Raw genomic sequence first — 18,286 nt, 5'->3', positions numbered from 1 at the left:
ATTTGTGCACCGCCGCCGTCAGTGTCAGCCAGTTTGCCGTGGCATACGGAGCTCCATCGCAGTCTTTAACACTGGTAGCATGCCGCGACAGCGTGGACGTGAACCGTATGTGCAGCTGACGGACTTTGAGCGAGGGCGTATAGTGGGCATGCGGGAGGCCGGGTGGACGTACCGCCGAATTGCTCAACACGTGGGGCGTGAGGTCTCCACAGTACATCGATGTTGTCGCCAGTGGTCGGCGGAAGGTGCACGTGCCCGTCGACCTGGGACCGGACCGCAGCGACGCATGGATGCACGCCAAGACCGTAGGATCCTACGCAGTGCCGTAGGGAACCGCACCGCCACTTCCCAGCAAATTAGGGACACTGTTGCTCCTGGGGTATCGGCGAGGACCATTCGCAACCGTCTCCATGAAGCTGGGCTACGGTCCCGCACACCGTTAGGCCGTCTTCCGCTCACGCCCCAACATCGTGCAGCCCGCCTCCAGTGGTGTCGCGACAGGCGTGAATGGAGGAACGAATGGAGACGTGTCGTCTTCAGCGATGAGAGTCGCTTCTGCCTTGGTGCCAATGATGGTCGTATGCGTGTTTGGCGCCGTGCAGGTGAGCGCCACAATCAGGACTGCATACGACCGAGGCACACAGGGCCAACACCCGGCATCATGGTGTGGGGAGCGATCTCCTACACTGGCCGTACACCACTGGTGATCGTCGAGGGGACACTGAATAGTGCACGGTACATCCAAACCGTCATCGAACCCATCGTTCTACCATTCCTAGACCGGCAAGGGAACTTGCTGTTCCAACAGGACAATGCACGTCCGCATGTATCCCGTGCCACCCAACGTGCTCTAGAAGGTGTAAGTCAACTACCCTGGCCAGCAAGATCTCCGGATCTGTCCCCCATTGAGCATGTTTGGGACTGGATGAAGTGTCGTCTCACGCGGTCTGCACGTCCAGCACGAACGCTGGTCCAACTGAGGCGCCAGGTGGAAATGGCATGGCAAGCCGTTCCACAGGACTACATCCAGCATCTCTACGATCGTCTCCATGGGAGAATAGCAGCCTGCATTGCTGCGAAAGGTGGATATACACTGTACTAGTGCCGACATTGTGCATGATCTGTTGCCTGTGTCTATGTGCCTGTGGTTCTGTCAGTGTGATCATGTGATGTATCTGACCCCAGGAATGTGTCAATAAAGTTTCCCCTTCCTGGGACAATGAATTCACGGTGTTCTTATTTCAGTTTCCAGGAGTGTACATTAATGACTTACCATTCCACATTGATGAAGATGCAAAGTTAGTTCTTTTTGCTGATGATACAAGTATAGTAATAACATCCAAAAACCAAGAACTAAGTGAAGTAATTGTAAATGATGTTTTTCACAAAATTATTAAGTCGTTCTCAGCAAACAGACTCTCTTTAAATTTTGATAAAACACAGTATATACAGTTCTGTACAGTAAATGGCACAACTCCAGTAATAAATATAGACTTTGAACAGAAGTCTGTAGCTAAGGTAGATTTTTCAAAATTTTTAGGTGTGTCCATTGATGAGAGGTTAAACTGGAAGCAACACATTGATGGTCTGCTGAGTTCAGCTACGTATGCTATTAGGGTTATTGCAAATTTTGGTGATAAGAATCTCAGTAAATTAGCTTACTATGCCTACTTTAATTCACTGCTTTCGTATGGCATCATATTCTGGCGTAATTCATCATTGAGTAGAAAAGTATTCATTGCTCAAAAACGTGTAATCAGAATAATTGCTGGAGCCCACCCACGGTCATCCTGCAGACATCTATTTAAGGATCTAGGGATCCTCACAGTAACCTCACAGTATATATATTCACTTATGAAATTTGTTGTTAATAATCCAACCCAGTTCAAAAGTAATAGCAGTGTGTATAGCTATAACACCAGGAGAAAGGATGACCTTCACTATGCAGGGTTAAATCTGACTTTGGCACAGAAAGGGGTAAATTATGCTGCCACAAAAGTCTTTGGTCACCTACCAAACAGCATCAAAAGCCTGATAGATGGCCAACTAACATTTAAAAATAAATTAAAAAAATTTCTAGATGACAACTCCTTCTACTCATTGGCTGAATTTTTAGATATAAATTAAGTGAAAAAAACTTAAACATTAGTGTCATGCAATATTTTGTGTAATGTAATATCTTGTACAGACATCTTTTATTAACGTGACACGTTCCACATCATTAGGAAGTATCGTATTCATGATCTATGGAACAAGTATTAATCTAATCTAATCTAAGCTGAAAGGGTTATCCTTTCAAACACTTAGTCGATACATTATGAAATATCGTGAGGATAACTCTTCAAACATGTGTCCCAACTATTCAGTGAACCATGTTCTTCCACCAGAATTGGAGCTTAGTTTGTGTGAATATCCAGTTGTGTGTTCTAAAATATTTTATGGACTTACTATGAACGACTGCTGTACCTTAGCTTATGAATTAGTTATTAAAAATAACATTGTTTTGCCCAAAACCTGGACTGAAAGTGAGAAAGCATCTATCGACTGGATGAAAGGTTTTTGACAGAGATTCCCTCAACTGTCTCTTTGAACCCTGGAAGGATACAGCTTATTTATCTAGAGCTACAGGCTACAATAAATTTAATGTGTCAACTGGAAGAAGTAATCAAATGTCATCAAAATTTTGCTGATGGATCGTGTATTTTCAGTCTTGATGAAACTGGAACAACAGTGGAAAAGTCACTTAAGATTTTGGCCTTAAAGGGTATAAAACAAGTTAATAAGGCAACCAGTGCAGACCATGGAACACTGGTTACGGCATGTATTATAAATGGTCTCGGTAACAGCCTACCCCCTGTCATGATATTTCCACATATGAATTTTAAAGATGGCACATTAGGGCTTGCCATTAAAGGAGGCTGGATGAACTCAGAATGTTTTGTAAAGGTCATTCATCACTTCATCAAGTTCTCTGCCAGCTCAAAAGCAAATCTATCTTCGTTACTGATGGATAATCATGAGAGCCACCTCTCAATAAAGGCAATAGATCTGTGGAAAGTGAATGGGATAACGATTCTGACAATTCCACCTCATTGCACCAATAAACTGCAGGCTCTTGATGTCAGTGTCATGAAACCTTTCCATACATTTTATGATGCTGCTGTAGATACATGTATTATGTCTCATCCAGGTGAAACATTTTCAATTTACAATGTTACTCACTATGTGGGGATAGCATATCCCTGAGGAATGACGCCTGTCAATATCATTGCCGGATTTAAGAAGACAGAAATATTTCCTTTAGATCGCGATGTGTTCAATGAGGATCATTTTCTTTAATCCTCTGTTACTGACAGACCTCTAAATGAAATCCTGGAAACACACATATCACCCGAAAAAGACCTTAAACCTGAAACTGATGTGTGACATCCATCACATGATGAAAGTGAAGCACAGTCTATAGCATCCAGTCCTTCACAATCACATGGAAATTCTGCACCAATTTGTTATCTCTCTCCAGACGACATACAAGGTTTCCCAAAGGCAGAACCAAGAAAAAGTTGCAGTCGCCGACGGCCTAAAGGAAGAACACACCAGAAAGGAATGAACTACAAATGAAAAGGAAACGAAAAGACATTAAGCGACCTAAAGCAAAGTGAGCTTTATTCCTAGTTGATGAAACTGATGCTGACGAAAGTGAACTAATTTTGCAAGGTTCTTCAGATGATGAGACCTTTGATCAGACACACCTGATTTGATAACTTACAGCGCTGTGGTTTAGTAGAGTTTGACGCAAAAAAGAAAATATATTATATAGAAAAAATTCTTTCAATTGTCGGAGAGTCATCTGAATGCGAAGTTACATTTCTTAGGAAAAGTTTGAAACCAGGGAACAAATTTGTGATGCCTGTAGTTCCAGATATTTCGTTCATTGACACAAAATGCATAAAAATGTTATTGCCTAACCCTACTACAACACATAGCAAGACAAAAAGACAACAATCTGCTGTTTCATTTGAGATCAACTTTGCTTCTTATGATGTTCGTTAGAATTTGATGCACTGTCTCACAGTACCCACCATTAAAAATTCATGGGTACAGTGAGACACTTTCATGATTAATTTTTTAAAAAGGAAAGACAATATATGAAAATATTATTGTACCACTTCGAACATACTTAAGTACAGTATACATGGTTACCATAAGATATTAAACCAATAAAGATTTTTTTAAGTGTAGGTTGGATTTCAAGTTTTGCATATCACTCTAGTGTACATGAATCAAATAATACAACAACCATTAGTTTAAAGAGGTAATATACTGGTCTCAATGACCTTACAGAGGCATATACTTATCATCTACCACATTTTACATAAAACAGGCACAAGAGTTGGCAAAACAAAATAAAAAACAAACGCAATCAACATAAATAACGCAAAGGTGCAATTTATACTACTAAACGTTGGTAGAGAATGGAAACATCTCGATAAGGTGTGTACAGTTTATCAAACAGATTTGTTTGTATATTGCTTTCCAATCATTGAAACTGTAGGTAAAATTGATTGCTGCGAGAAAGACAGACAGTTCAGCGTATTTCCACGTCATCTATTTGTTCATCACTGAGATGTGAATTTACAGCTCGCTTCTCGCACTTATTTTCTCCTAAACTTTGAAAGCAGCTGAATAAACACAACACGACCACTCCATCAAAACAGTCAACACATACACAGTATTTCCAGACAGATTTTTGGAACTTAACCATCTCTGCAGCCTGGAAGGGACGTGTGTGCAAGTTATGTGGCAAGTGATTCGTTACGTTGCATTTGAGAACGTTCACGAGTTCATTACCAACCATGCACTTCCAGTGAGTCTTCAATCTACAAACCTCACATGGCGAACCAGGTCATCCTAAATAAGTTAAGCTTCAAGAACTCGGTATTGGCAGCAAAATAAACACAAGCACAGCAGTACAACTTGGGACACAATGACACTTGTAATGTAAACATCATAGCCCCCTACACATCCTTGTTAGTAGAAACGTTTCGTCTGTAGCGAAAATCATAATGAGTTACATGCCAATCTGCCTAACTGTATCATAGCAAATCAGATTGAACTGGAATGGTTAATTCGAACAAAACCAAACTTCCTATAAAGTCGCACCTCTTGGTACATAGAGTTCTTTGTCAGTCGGAAAATTCACTTTAATATTTTGTCACACTGCTACAAGTTGACAAAGACAATCGTAATTTTTGTATTGATAAGGCTATCAGTCCTTCTGAGACAAACTCTTCACAGAGTTTATCCTCGAAATTGCAAGAAGAAAGATGGGGCACAATCTCGTCCGATCAGGACAAAATAGTAAAAGGAAATCTTACCTGCAAACACAGCCATGAAAAATAAGGTTATGCTAAACAATAAATCACAATATCAATTCATGTCAGAACGCCCTTCTTTATTTATGATACAGGTTCATATTCTCACACAGATACAAACCTTTTATTTACCCTGAACTGGGAAAGCTGAGTAAAGGCAATACTGTATGTTGGATATGTATATCTCAAATATTTCAGTCCATGGAAATTCCCATTTCTATGGTTCCTTAGCTAATAGGGAAGACTTATGAGAACTGTGAACCAGGTCTAAGCCACTGACTTTAAAGTCACAGGTCTGAATGACTTTCTTATCAAAATAGGATTACCTTTGATTAAGTTTATTAATAAGAAGAAAGACGGGGCAGAATCACATCTGAAAAGAACAACATAGTAAACCATTTTGAAACAGACCACAGCTGCAGCTGATTGGTGTTACACTCAAAGAACTTTATCGGCATGAGACTGTCTATCTTATAGTAATTTTTGAATGAATTTGCGCCATTCATAACTCTGGGTAGTCAGGCAGCAACTCACATTATGTGTAACTAGTTGTTGTACTTGGTAAATCATTTACTATTATTTCAAATGGTTCAAAATATTCTAACCATTTAGTCTGTTGATGGTCCCATACTACATACATGCACATCAACTGAGACAGTCCCATGGGATTCCCTTCAGGATAGTATCTTGTGATAAATATTTGTCTTATCCCATTTTTCCAAAGAAAATACCTCCATTTGTCACTTGTAAATTGCGTGCCATTGTTTGAGAGAAGTGCCTCAGGCTTGTTAACTCTCAGAAAATAATCAGCTTGTATGGGTCTAATGAGCAGTGTACTTGTAGCATTCCTGACCATACAGCCGTAAATACTTAAACACATCATACAATTCTACCACATAGCAGACACCATTATTCATTTGTGGGCGAGGTCAATAGATATCTATGGTGACAAGTTGTATTGGTTTGTTTGGAACAATACTGCACAATGTTTTCTTGTGGCAGAAGTTGGGAACTACTCTTTTCTGCCAAATCAAGCAAGTCTTGGTCATCTGTTGAGTTCTGCATTGCGTGCTGGGAAAATAGCAATTTTCATTGACTTTGTTTGCACACTTTAACATGCCATCCGTTATTTGTGCCAGATTAGTTTTTCAGTGGCTGTTTCCATTAGTACAATACATTGTCTTCTACCAAACAGTAAGATGTGAGCGGCACATGGTTCCCTTCTATTAGTTTTTCCTTCATGTTTTGTCATGTAAGATATGCATTTTGCAGATCTGACAAATTCTTGCAAAGACCAAGAAAATACCACCAGGGTGTTACATCTTTCATGACCAATACTTTGGCTTCAGAAAGTTTTCGATTATGAACCATTGGGCGATAGATCATTGTAGCAACTGATGCAGTCCCTGCGTGGTTTAGGAGAATCTAGCCTTATACCAGGGCAGTCTCTACAGCTATTATGGCTACGAAAATTACCAGCAAACATTCATGCAGCGGTTGCTGCATATCGAGACTTGACACTTCATGAGTTGTCAGATAAGACTGAAAAAGTGGCTAGCAGTGTGGCAGGAACATCAGTTTGCGCATTGTTAGAGAACTCAGAGATCACAAAGGTAGCTCATTAGGTGGACTACAGTGGTGAGTAACACACAAAGAGGACCAAAGGACAGAGCAGCTGGAACAACAAGTAGCATGAATGAAGTTGGAGTTTTCACCGTCACAGAAGGGATACAGACGAAAAGAGGAGCGCATTCTGAGAGGCAGGAATTGGTCCTGAGGAGAAAATGAAGAACAATGGTGATGATGTCACCAAAGATGCGGAGCTGGCATGTGATGATGCATGCTACATTGCCAGTCCAAAATGCTACCAGTGGGCGTTAAAGAACAATGACTAACGTGAACAACTCTGAGTATGCTCAAAGAAGAAAGAAATAAAAGCATATTCTAACATGACGCTATGAGTGATACACAAAGCATTCAGACTTTTTGTGTATGACCACTACTCAAGTAAGAATTTCGTGATTTACTGAAGGTCAGAAGTGAGCGAGTGCTCTAAAAGTATGACGAACAATCCGATCGCGCCAACACAACACGTTCTGACTGCAGCAAATGAATGAAGAGTGGCCACATTCAGAGAGCAGTAATTGATTATAGATCTTGTACTTTGGCATGAACTGAAGTGGAACTTCACCATCACTAATGTCACAGATCTATTAATTGGGGCCAATTTTTTATCGCATTTTTGGTTGACACCAGACCTGGGCAATAGAAAATTGTTCGCAATTGGTGCGACCTCTGAGCAGGGCAATACAACCATCAAGGGGACAGTGCGAAAGGTTTAGCAAATGAATACACAAATTAAAACGACAAAGCATTCTATGATCTCTGGCACGAATACTCAGAGATCACACAGCCCTTTAGAGCAGAAAGAAGATGCAGCAACTCGACGGTGCACCGCACGAACAGAGCACTCATGCGAGCAGTAGCAGCCAGACTGAGGAGAAGGCCACCGGACAAACTAGGAGTGGCACAAGCCAGGTTTGAAAAGTAACCATAAAAGACATCATAATTGTTCCAATAGTTCTTAGGCTTCACCATTACATATGGTATGTAACAAAGACACGTCTTGGCAGTTATGTGGTTACTACAGGACACTTAACATACATGCGACTCCTGACAGATACCCCACACCTAATGCCACAGACTTTAATTGCGCTATTGCACAGGCAAAAGTATTTAGCGTAATAGATTTTGCAAAAGCATGTTTACAGATACCAGTAGCCAAAGAGGGCATACAGAAAACCGCAGAAATTACACGCTTTGGCTTGTTCCACTATAATTTCGTGCTGTTTGGGTTAAGAAATGCAACACAAACGAGGCACAGATTCGTGCATGAGGTATTGCGTGGGTTTTCTAAACAAGGCCCCCGGACTAAACAACATTCCATTAGAACTAGGCCTTGGGAGAGCCAGTCCTGACAAAACTCTACCATCTGACGAGCGAGATGTATGAGACAGGCGAAATACCCTCAGACTTCAAGAAGAATATAATAATTCCAATCCCAAAGAAAACAGGTGTTGACAGATGTGAAAATTACCAAACTATCAGTTTAATAAGTCACAGCTGCAAAATACTAACGCGAATTCTTTACAGACGAATGGAAAAACTGATAGAAGCTGATCTTGGGGAAGATCAGTTTTGATTCCGCAGAAATGTTGGAACTCGTGAGACAATACTGACCCTACGACTTATCTTAGAAGAAAGATTAAGGAAAGGCAAACCAAAGTTTCTAGCATTTGTAGACTTAGAGAAAGCTTTTGACAATGTTGACTGGAATACTCTCTATCAAATTCTGAAGGTGGCAGGGGTAAAATACAGGGAGCGAAAGGCTATTTACAATTTGTACAGAAATCAGATGGCAGTTATAAGAGTCGAGGGACATGAAAGGGAAGCAGAGGTTGGGAATGGAGTGAGACAGGGCTGTAGCCTCTCCCCGATGCTATTCAATCTGTGTATTGAGCAAGCAGTAACTTCTGAAAAACTGCTACTATTCAGTCTCACAGTATCTTATGCAAGAAAAAATGTAATTTGTATCTTTAATTGTAGAAATAAGTTATAAATATACAGTATTTCAAAAATTTGTAATTATTAACTGTATAGATCCAATTTGTCATAAAAATTTATAAAATTTATGTTTGATATTTGAAAATCCAATAGCCAAAAAATGTTTTCTGTCCAATATCCTGTGTACAATATATGTACTTAAAAAAAGATTTATATGGATAAATAAATAAATAAATAAAAGAAACGAAAGAAAAATTCGGAATAGGTATTAAAGTCCATGGAGAAGAAATAAAAACGTTGAGGTTCGCCGATGACATTGTAATTCTGTCAGAGACAGCAAAGGACTTGGAAGAGCAGCTGAACGGAATGGACAGTGTCTTGAAAGGAGGATATAAAATGAACATCAACAAAAGCAAAACGAGGATAGTGGAATGTAGTCGAATTAAGCAGAGGGAATTAGATTAGGAAATGAGACACTTAAAGTAGTAAAGGAGTTTTGCTATTTGGGGAGCAAAATAACTGATGCTGGTCGAAATAGAGAAGATATAAAATGTATACTGGCAATGGCAAGGAAAGCGTTTCTGAAGAAGAGAAATTTGTTAACATCGAGTATAGATTTAAATGCCAGGAAGTCGTTTCTGAAAGTATTTGTATGGAGTGTAGCCATGTATGGAAGTGAAACGTGGACGATAAATAGTTTAGACGAGAAGAGAATAGAAGCCTTCGAAATGTGGTGCTACAGAAGAATGCTGAAGATTAGATGGGTAGATCACGTAACTAATGAGGAGGTATTGAATAGAATTGGGGAGAAGAGGAGTTTGTGGCACAACTTGACTAGAAGAAGGAATCGGTTGGTAGGACATGTTCTGAGACATCGAGGAATCACCAATTTAGTATTGGATGGCAGCGTGGAGGGTAAAAATCGTAGAGGGAGACCAAGAGATGAATACACTAAGCAGATTCAGAAGGATGTAGGTTGCAGTAGGTACTGGGAGATGAAGAAGCTTGCACAGGATAAAGTAGCATGCAGAGCTGCATCAAACCAGAGTCAGGACTGAAGACCACAACAACACATGGATGACTTACCCGCTTTCTCGGAGTCGAAGGAAAAAGATAGGACACATTTATGTCTACGCTTTCAATGGCTGCAGCAGTATGGAGCAGTGGTCAGTGTCGCCAAATGCATACTAGGTAGGTGTGAAGTGCAGTTCCTAGGATACATGGTATCTGAGGAAGGGTTGACGCCACTTCCGAACCGAGCAGAGGCAATATGAATTATGCAGATACCAGCAAGTTTCAAAGGATTACACAGATTCCTTGGTTTGGACAATTACTAATGATGTCATCTTCAACATCTGGCACAACAAGAACCGCTTAATGCATTACTCTCTGGCAAACAGTCCTCAGAGAACCGTTAAATTCCGCGGACGCCATCAGGCGAAAATGCCTTTAACTTGATCAAGTTGTGTTTAGCACAGGGCACAAATCTAGAACACCCTTGTAGGTTCAGATGGCTCTAAGCACTATGGGACTTAACATCTGATGTCATCAGTCCCCTAGACTTAGAACTACTTAAACATAACTAACCTAAGGACAACACACACATCCATCCGAGGCAGGATTCGAATCTGCGACCCTAGCAGACGCGTGGTTCTGGACTGAAGCGCTAAGAACTGCTCGGGCACAACGGCTGGCCAGCCTTGCAGCGAGGCTCAAATAGTTCTCATTGTAGATGCGAACCAGAAAGCAAATGGCACAGTGCTGCAACAAAGTGTAGACGTACAATGGCACTGTTGGCATTTTTTGTTCGCAAAATCTCTCATGACAACAAAGAAAATAGAGCACAAACCGATCGTGAACTATGGGCAATTTTTGCGACATTTAAATATTTCTGTCCAACAGTGCAAGGCAGACATTTCATAATTTTCCCTGAACATAAGCCACTTACATGTTGTTTTAACTGCGACTAGAATGGTGGTGGGGTTGACGTGATGGAAAGCATGGTGGGACCCAACGAGTGGCCCGCGAACAACAACACAACAGTAGACGACGGACATGATAACAAAAGACCCTAAGCACAACAGCCAGCTGGTGTGGCCGAGCGGTTCTAGGCGCTACAGTCTGGAACCGCGCGACCGCTACAGTCGCAGGTTCGAATCCTGCCTCGGGCATGGATGTGTGTGATGCCCTTAGGTTAGCTAGGTTTAAGTAGTTCTAACTTCTAGGGGTCTGATGACCTCATATGTTAAGTCCCATATGCTCAGAGCCATTTGAACCATTTTTTTTAAGAACAACAACAAGGTCGAAACAACCGAGTGACAAGGAAACCTAACTAGACAACCACATCTACTCGTACACAGAACAAGAAAGTAAATACGCTATCTAAGATGAGGCGATATGTCAAGAGCCGCACTCATGATTAGACTGACGGGCTGACCTTTCTTTTTTTTCCTTTATTGAATTTGCTGGCAGCAGCTTAGTACGCTGCTCTGCAGCCTGCAGACTTTTTAAAACGTAAGAAGAAGATAAGAAACAATAACAAAAGGCGATAAAACGGTGACTTAAATTGTAAAACGGCGGAAAATTGTGGGAAGTTAAAACATAAAACAAAGGGTTGGCAATGCTAATAAAAGCCACAGCAAGTAGACAGGTAAAATAGTAGACAGACAATTAAAAAAACATGGCGACAGTCTGGTTTCTGTTCGCAAGAGATATAAAAATCACACCCAGCGACAGTATGATGTCCGTTCGCAACACTTCAGAAAAGACACACAACATCGAACACTGGACAGATGAGGGGGAAAACAAGGAGAGGAAAAACGAAAGGGGGGGGGGGGGAACGAAGGAGGTAGAAGACTCATAAGGGGGGGAGGGGCAGGGTAGACGCGAGAGGGAATGGGAAAAGGCAGAGGATGGAAATGCAAAAGGACTAGGGGGAGAGAAAGGGGGCAGAGAGAGGGTAGGCGGGGAAAAAAGGGGATGGAAGGGGGGGAGAGGGAGCCCAGGAAAAGGACGGAGGAAAGGAGGGGAGGTGAGGATCACAGCTGATAGGAGGGATAAATGGATGGAGAGAGGGCATCATCTGGGAGGGGGAGTTGATGGTAGCCACCTTGGGAAAGGAGATGAAGGGTGTAGAGATGGAGGGTAGGGGGGAAACAACAGTGAAGATGTGGCAGGGGTGGGGATGGGAGAGGAGAGGAGCAACCAGGGGGTGAGGGGGATCAAGGTGGCGGGAGGTGTAGAGTATGCGGATATGTTACAGGAATAGGAGCAGATGCGGGAAAGGAATTAAGCCATAGAGGATTTGCATGGGGGACTGGGCTGAGCGAGAGGCAGGCACTTAAATAAATGATTGGGGGCGCCGCTATTGGCTGATGGGACCATGTGTTCCACTGTGGTACCCTCACACTAAATGTGGGCCAGGAGGTGCCCGCCACCACAGCTTACGGCGCTATGGTGCAGACACCTCTAGGGGTCTTCGACTTCCATGCCGTCTGGCTCGAGTTCAAATTCTGCACCGCGCAGTATCAGACATGTGTTTTTCAATGCATAACAAATTCTTCAAATGGCTCTAAGCACTGTGGGACTTAACATCTGAGGTCATCAGTCCCCTAGACTTAGAACTACTTAAACCTAACGACATCACACACATCCATGCCCGAGGCAGGATTCGAATCTGCGACCGTAGCAGCAGCGCGGTTCCAGACTGAAGTGCCTAGAACCGCTCGGCCACAAGGCCAGCATTGCATAACAGACCACAAGTCTCTAAGACACTCCAGACAGGCGGAAGTCTTTAATCAATTTATGGCCGACATACATAATATCTCAGGGGCACAGAAAAATGGGCAGATTGTATATCACAAAACAGTGCCACCTTAAGTAGAATTCTGTGGTAAGAAATAGTGGATAAACAAAAAGAGAATAGGGAACTGCAAGACCTGTGAAGAAGTAAAAACATGGCGTTGTCGCTACGGTGGTCACTGGGGCCTTTCGGCGATATCAGAATTTGGTGTGATATGTCAAGAGGTCAATACTGGGAAGTATTCTGACAAGGTTTAGATGGAGTATTTTTAAGAACTTGCATGGATTAGAGCAGGTATTAGAGCAACTTCAAAGCTATTGCCAAACAAAGGTGTACTGCAAGACATTCAAAAAGATTGCAGAAACTGGACACAACCATACTTAGAATGCCAACATATTATAATCAGCCAACACTCTGTTCCACCAACTTCACAGCTTCCAAAACTGACTAGAAGATTCGCACACACCCATGTGGAAGTAGTACGGCCGCTATCCTCTTCTAATAAACAACGGTACATAGTGACAGTAGTGGATCTTTTCACAAGGTGCCCAGAAGCAACACCAGTAGCAGGCGTCTCAGCAGAAACTGTGGTGAAGGTATTAGTACAACAGTGGTTCGCATGTTTCGGAATTCCACATTCGAACACAACGGATAGAGGTCGTTAATCCGAATCACAACTGTTCACGGAAGTAATAAATATCTGTGACTGCAACCATCTATGTACAACCATTTACCATCCAGTAAGTAATGGGGTGGTGGAAACGATTCACCAGACGTCAAAGACAGTGCCAATGTGCTACAAGTCGACATGGACCAAGGCGTTACATCGCATTTCAAATGGTTCAAATGGCTCTGAGCAACTATGGGACTAAACATCTGAGGTCATCAGTCCCCTAGAACTTAGAACTACTTAAACCTAACTAACCTAAGGACATCACACACATCCATGCCCGAGGCAGGATTTGAATCTGCGACCGAGACGTTCGTGCGGTTCCAGACTGAAGCGCATAGTACCGCTCGGCTACACCGGCTGGCTACACCGCATTTACTGGGCTGTAGACAGCAGGGAAGGAAGATATACTAACTTCACCAGCATAACTTGTGTATGGAGGATTGCGAGTTCTTCGAGAACTAATAACGCCAACGACGCTTTCAGCTGCACAAAAACCGTCAGTAGAAGTTGTTACGCAGCTCAACCAATGACATGCGACATTTACAGGCAGTGCCACCAGTCAGACAGGGGGATGGAAAGGTTTTCTACATAAAGACTTACAAACATGCCCCTTCGTCTGGCTTCTTGATGACACCATGCGACCCCGCTAAAACCGCCTTATTTGACTTCTTACAAAACTTTAACAAAGATAAGCAGCCATTACATTATACGTAAATGGGAAGCAAGAAATACTGAACGATTCAAACCATGTTACAAGTACAAGGTGGGAGCAGTATGACGTGAACAGGTAGGCACACCTACCGACTGCGACAGGCCGACAGCGTTAAGTGGAAGAGACACTCATTCAACCCGGCAACAAAAAGGGACATCACGACGTAGCAACTGCAGGCTTTCGTCACCAAGGCGGGCTGTTGTATCAACCACCAGTACCTCAATATGGCTGGGACACCAGGCTTTTTTTATAAAAAAAAGTGAAGGGTGGACTGGTGTAGCGAATGATGAGTATAAATGAGAAGTTGATGACGCTCTAGAAGATGATCGTTTGTTGAAGCATGGGAGATTCCTTACCTGTTTCCTTCGTTCGCTACTATTATTCACGCTAAGGAAAAAAGTGGGCAAGTCAGTGTATAATGAATTCTACTCTGCTTTCGTAAATGATGAAAGTCTATGTGAATGCAGCTTGCCGCTAACTTGGTGTAATGTTTTGTCTGTTCAGAAGTGTATCTGTCGCCTTTATCGCTCTTTCCCTCTCACACATAAATCGGTACAATAAAGTCAGGGCTTCGTGTTTTCTAGTTAGGCTGATCCGTGAAAAGACAGAGAAACAATTATGCTAATGGAGGATCTCTCTCTCTCTCTCTCTCTCTCTCTCTCTCTCTCTCTCTCTCTGTCCTTTATCTGTGTACAGTTTAAATATATTATTTACGTGAAATCAGCCTAGTAGAATCTCTGGTGGAGCCCTTCGTCTTAATATTCAGCGGCTGGCTTGCTAGAAAAGATCTTTACATTTGTTATTATTATTAAGCGCTGCATTCAGTTGGGAAAATCGATCGTTTGAACAATTCGTTCAGTTTACGACAGATCTAAAATTTCAGATGTGGACGAAGCCTTTTTGGACGATTTCAAAAAAACTCAGAGATTGCAGGCTCTCTTCGTCACAGCTGAAACTTCCCAATTAATTACAGGGCCCAGACAATCATCAATGGTTCAGACAGAGAACTCATTCGTCATTCATTCTAGAATAAAATGGTCACAAACCTTATTTCTGAGGAAAATTGTATATTGAATCCATTTCCGTACATGTTCCGTTTTCTGTTGGTCCAAGTCTCATGTAATTTTCTTTTACAGGTTTTTCTTTCTCTTTATCTATCACGCTAGCGGCACAAACTTTCCTAGCTCGCTTTAGCGCGAAGAAGAGTAAATAAATCTCCTTTAGCAATCCGACAATCTTCCAACCGATACTTCCGAAGCTGTTCCTCTCTCTCTCTATAATAACCATGGAGCATACATTTCTGTACCTCTGTTGTTCCAAAGAATAAACGTACTAGAAAAATACCTTGGCGTCGACGAGCCGTCGGCGCATATATTACAAGAAAATCTGATCAGATACTTTCAAACGTAAATACATGTGGATGATTTGGTTGACCATTATTAATTATTGCGTGGTAGAGGGTAATTTTCCGTGGGGAGATTACAAGTGGTGACACATTTGGCTACAAGACAGCAGAGCAATAATGCAGTATTAACGTGTTGTTTGTGTCCGTTTCCGTGTTTTTGTTGTATTGTAAGTTGTGTGCCACAAGTGAAATTATGGCTTCATATGGAAATGTTTGTGTTAATGTTCACAATGAAGCAGAAAACGGAAGAAGACTGGGTAGATGTCAGAGGTTAAGATGAAACTAAACTTTTTGGCCTCCCTTGCAATGGTATAAGTGATCTGACTGCTACAACATCACTACTCAGTGTGACAGCAAAGATATATTACACCAGTTTAACGACCTAAAATCACATGACGAAAAGATTTCATATTTGTCAGGGCTTATTATTTCTTTGCCTCTGGTAAATAGAAGGCCATGGAAGGAAGCAAATGTCACACTTACAGAGTTTAGATTGGTCGAATAGCAGAGGTAGTGTAAAGGCCCCCACACACGCTACTGCATGCTTGACAATCACGCTTGCGCAAGAGTGCTTGTGCAAGCTTGCTTGACCGTATGTAGGGTAAATTAGTGCAAGCATCAGGCTTGCACAAGCAGCTTGACACTTGACCAAATTTTGATAATGCGTACTTGTGCAAGCCTTCAACAGGCGTGTCCATGCTTGCTCGTATGTGCCTAGAGTAGGGAGGCTTGATCAAGCACACATTTGTCACTCAGACACAGACTGTGAAGAGCACGCGTTTATTTAGATTTTGTGTCGTTTCCTTCTTTGTTCTGGTGTCGGACCGGGAAGTGTTGGAGGAATTTATTAGGTGCTACGAAAGACACCCATGTTTATGGAATATTAAAAGGAAAGAATATCATGATAAAATGAAAAGAGACGTGGCATATGAGGTGCTTCTCACAAAGTACTAAGAAATAGAGCCATCAGCAATTAAAGATACTGTTATTACGAACATTAATACATTACGAACGAATTACAGACGAGAAAAAATGAAACGTGACAGCACTTACAAATCAGGGGCTGCTGCAGTAGACAAAGTTTACAGACCTGTTCTATAGTACTTTCATCTTTTCAGCTTTTTAAATGAACAGGAGACACCAAAATGCTCTTCGAGTAATTTACAAGGAATAGAGGTAAGTGAGATAGGTTGGTACTGGTATTTAGTTACAGCAGGACTGTTACAATTAAGATAGATGCCTATGCTTTTATTTGTTTATACTATACTACAATACACATTGTTTTCTTTTACTGTTTTCTTTACTGCTAATGCACAAAATTATGTTGCCAAGGAACCTGTCCTGTCTTGTGGGCCCCTACCACCACGGGACAGCATGTCCCAGGTTGCAGATAGGGGATTCGGCCTTCAGATATGAAGGGTAGCTGCGAATACAAAAAATAAGCAGTCATGGACAGCCAGTGGGGAGCAGGCGATGGCGTGATGAACCATCCCTGTTTCTTCTTCTCTTACTATCAAATCCATTCATCAAGGATCAGCAACATTAATGGGCATGGGTCCTTTTGAAGTAAAATATTCTGGAGGTAAGCTAGGTTCCCATTCCGATCTCCGGGCGGAACCTACTTCGAAGAGATTCAGGCTGAAAGGAACTTTCAGGTTGGGAACATGGAACATTAAAAGTTTGAACAGGCCAGGAACGTTCCAGACGTTATTAGACGAATTAGATAGATATAATGTAGACATTACAGCTATTCAAGAAACTCGGAGGTAGGGGGAGGGTAGCATAAAGAGGAGTAACTATACATTTTCCTATGGAGGTGCGGAAGCTTACAGTTTTGGAACAGGTTTCGCAGTACAGAGAAAAGTGCTTCATGCAGTCAGTTCATTAGTGACCGACTATCAGTTATAGTGTTGTCCGGCAGGTGGAATAGACTAGTAGTAATTAATGTACATGCACCAACTGAGGACACTGAAGAGGTTGTTAAAGACGGCTTTTATGAAGAACTAGATCAACTGTGGGATGAGTTCTCCTCGTACGATACAAAATTAATCATAGGTGATTTTAATGCAAAGATAGGGAAGGAGGAAGCATTCTGGCCTACAACTGGGAAATAAAGTTTGCATAACATTTCGAAGGGTGGTTAATTTTGCTGTTTCAAAAGACATGGTTGTTGAGAGCACATATTTCAAAAGGAAGGACATTCATAAAGCAACTTTGGTCTCTCTGGATGGACACACCCAAAACCAAATTGATCATATTCTCGAAGATCGGAGATGGCACACTAGTATAGAAAATGTTAGGACTTTCAGGAGAGCAGACTGCAATTCTTATCATTTTCTTGTAGTTGTCAAAGTTCACCAACGGCTATCTATAGCAACATCAAGGTGTCACAATGCAGAACTTGTTAGGTTCGACACTGACAAGCTAAATAATAAAAACTTTAGAAGAAGATACATGATAGAAATTTCAAATAGTTTTGATGCTCTCAGGACACACGAAGATCAAGATGAGGATGCAAATAAACAATGGATCACTGTGAGAAATAATATCAAAGAGGCAGCGAAGTTCACAATAGGTACAGGAGGAAACCGTGGTTTGATGAGGAATGAAAGAAATTGGTAGAGGAAAGGAGAAAAGCGCGATTAGATTGGGACAGAATGAGAGACAGAAAACGAGAGGAGTTCTTGAACATGAGAAGGGATGTTGGTCATAGACTATGGACAAAGAAGAGGCATTATTTGAACAATCAAATTTTAAA

The sequence above is a fragment of the Schistocerca serialis genome, chromosome 9 (genome assembly GCF_023864345.2).
Source record: "Schistocerca serialis cubense isolate TAMUIC-IGC-003099 chromosome 9, iqSchSeri2.2, whole genome shotgun sequence".
NCBI classification, from domain to species: domain Eukaryota; kingdom Metazoa; phylum Arthropoda; class Insecta; order Orthoptera; family Acrididae; genus Schistocerca; species Schistocerca serialis.
The sequence above is the reverse complement of the archived record's forward strand: the minus strand, read 5'-3'. Positions refer to the sequence as shown.